A 2,549-nucleotide genomic window follows, 5' to 3' on the forward strand; every position below is an offset into this window, starting at 1 on the left:
TCAGTGCCCCTGAACAGTCATCTTAAAACTGGTTAAAATGAAAGTTTGAAATAACATACATTTCAGCACAATTTCAAAGAAGAGATGGGGAAGAAGTGAAGAAAGCGAACCCATTCGGGGCCCCTACTCCACCCATAGGAATGGAAGGGAGGAAGAGCATGACTGGCAGGGGAGCAGGGGCCCGCCCAGCCATCAGGCAGGGGGTGGGGGTCAAGATTTGGGAGCCTGCTGCCCACTCTAGATGCCAGCCTGGGCAGAAGGGAGGCGGTGGCCCTTCAGAGAGAAGTGACAGCTTGCTCCTCTGCAGTCCCTCTGAGATCACTCCCTCTCTTCAGCAAGGCACAGTCCCCTTAGTGAGGAGAGGGCTTTAGACTGCAACCATCCAGCCAGGGGCAGGCTCTGGCTTGTGACACTGCCACCAGCCCACGCTCTGATGGTCACCAAGAACCTGGACAGGGGATGGGTCACTGCAGAGCTGGGGAAGGAGCATCAGCTGAGCAGGCACTGACCCAACACAAGCTGGGTCCTGAGAGCCTGTGCCGGCACAGAGCGGCGCCTCCCAGGCGGGGCTGCAGCCCGGCCCCTGCAGGCCCTGCCCAGCAGACGCCTGGCAGCCCAGTCTTCCAACCCAACCCTTGTTCCTCCTTTAATAAGACTTCTCACCCTACAGTCTGTGCTCCTGCCGCACCCACAACTTCAAGAACCCCGAGGGCTAGCAGCTCCCACATCTGCAGCCTGGCTCTCCTGAGATGAGAAGGCCCCCTCACACGGCGCCCTGCCCCCATCAACTCCTCCATCAATGGTCCCTGCCTCCCCTGCAGCCTGGCCTGTTGTCACTCTCAGGCCCCTGCCACTCCCCACCCAGACTCACATCAACTCCTTCACATCTCCACTCCAACTGCAGCCAGGCCTTCCTTGGCTCAGGTCCTCGGTACCTCTTGCCAAATGGCCTCCAAGCCACCTGCCACAAGGCCACCAAAGACTCAGAAAACTTCAACATCACAGAAAAGGGAAATTGACAGAGGTCACACCACTTGGCCAGGGACCTGAGAGCGGCAGGCAGGCACCACTTACTTGGGACTCAGTGATAGGGGCTGAGGACACAGGGATCGGCAGTCTAGTAGGAAAGACAAGGAAAGAAACGGATCAGCCCAAGGGCACCCACGGGGTTACCAGAGCTAGGGGCGAGACTGGGGATTCTGTCAGGCACAGCGGGGACAGTCTCCTTTAGAGAGTGGAGGGTGCTGGAGAAAGACCCCTGGTGATGCGCCAGAGTGGGTGGGTTGCCGCAGATGGCCCTTCGGTCTAGCCTGGGCCAGCACCTTGCTTTTCACCTTCAAGAGTCAGTCCTGACAAGGTGCTCCAAAAGTGGCTGTGTGCAGGTTCTCCCCTTCTGCGCAGTCCAGGGCCTGACACCAAGGAGGTTCAGGGGCCACCTGGGGCTGGCCAGGGAAGAACCTGAAGCCACACCATCTGGACTTTGGCCTGCAGAAGTTCAAAGAAGGGTGAGCTCAGGGAGCTGAGGTAGTCAGGGAACACTTCCTGGAAAAGTGGGACTAGCCCTCAGCCTTGGCATAGCAACCAGAGGGCGTCACCTATGGGCTCCCTCCCCGGCAGACACCACCTAGCAGGCTGCTTGGAAAGAGGCGGCACCCTCAGGAGAAGGTGGGGAAAGGACACTGGCAGAGGGAGCCACCAGCCTGGGCCTGGCAGAAGGAGCCGGCACGCAAGGCTGGCTGTCAGCACCAAAACACCCGTCTTCAGGCGCCCTGTCATTCTACCCACCCACCATCCGCGAGGCCAGCAGAGGACGAGCGGCCCAGGCCCCTGTCCCAGGCCCGGTGCTCAGGCGGGCCCTGAGCACTAGGCCCTGCTCAATGGAGGCCACCTGCCAAAACCAGCCTGGGAGGCTGCCGAGCGGGAGCCCACAGCAAGAGCAGGCTCGGATCTGAGCAGGGTGGGGCACCAACACGTTTATGGCAGGCGGGGCACCTGATCCATCTAAAGCCCTCCCCGCTGCCTAGCTCTGCCCTGGGCCAGTCGTAGGTCACTGCCAAGGGCGAGTCTCCTCTCTCAGTCAGCATTAGTCAGAGGTCATCCTGCAAAACTCCAGGAGGGGGTGGGGCAGGGAGTGACTGATGGCACACCGCCACGTTCTATCTGTCCTTATGTGATGAAAAGAACCCAGATGAGTCTGCCACCCGGAAGCCCCACCGGTTTACCGCATCTCCCAAGCTCCCCTGGCCCCAGCGGCCAACCCCCAGGGAGACCAACAGGACAGACACGCCCCACATAACCATAAAGCAGTGCCTTGCCTGGGGAGCAGGAGGCAGAGGGGCAGAGAGGGCAAGTGTGAGCCTGGGCCCAGCCTGGGACGAGGGAGCCTTCAGGGATTAGAACAAATTGAAACTGCCCTGAAGGCCTCCAGAGCAAAGACCAGGGGTCTCTGTCCCAGCTGCCTGCCACGACCTTCCAGGGTGCTCCGGGGCAGGGGGGTAGGGGAGCGTGAGGAGGCCTCCTCGTGGCCTCAGTTATATGCACGCACCACA

Source organism: Camelus bactrianus, chromosome X (assembly GCF_048773025.1).
Source record: "Camelus bactrianus isolate YW-2024 breed Bactrian camel chromosome X, ASM4877302v1, whole genome shotgun sequence".
Taxonomy (NCBI): Eukaryota; Metazoa; Chordata; class Mammalia; order Artiodactyla; family Camelidae; genus Camelus; species Camelus bactrianus.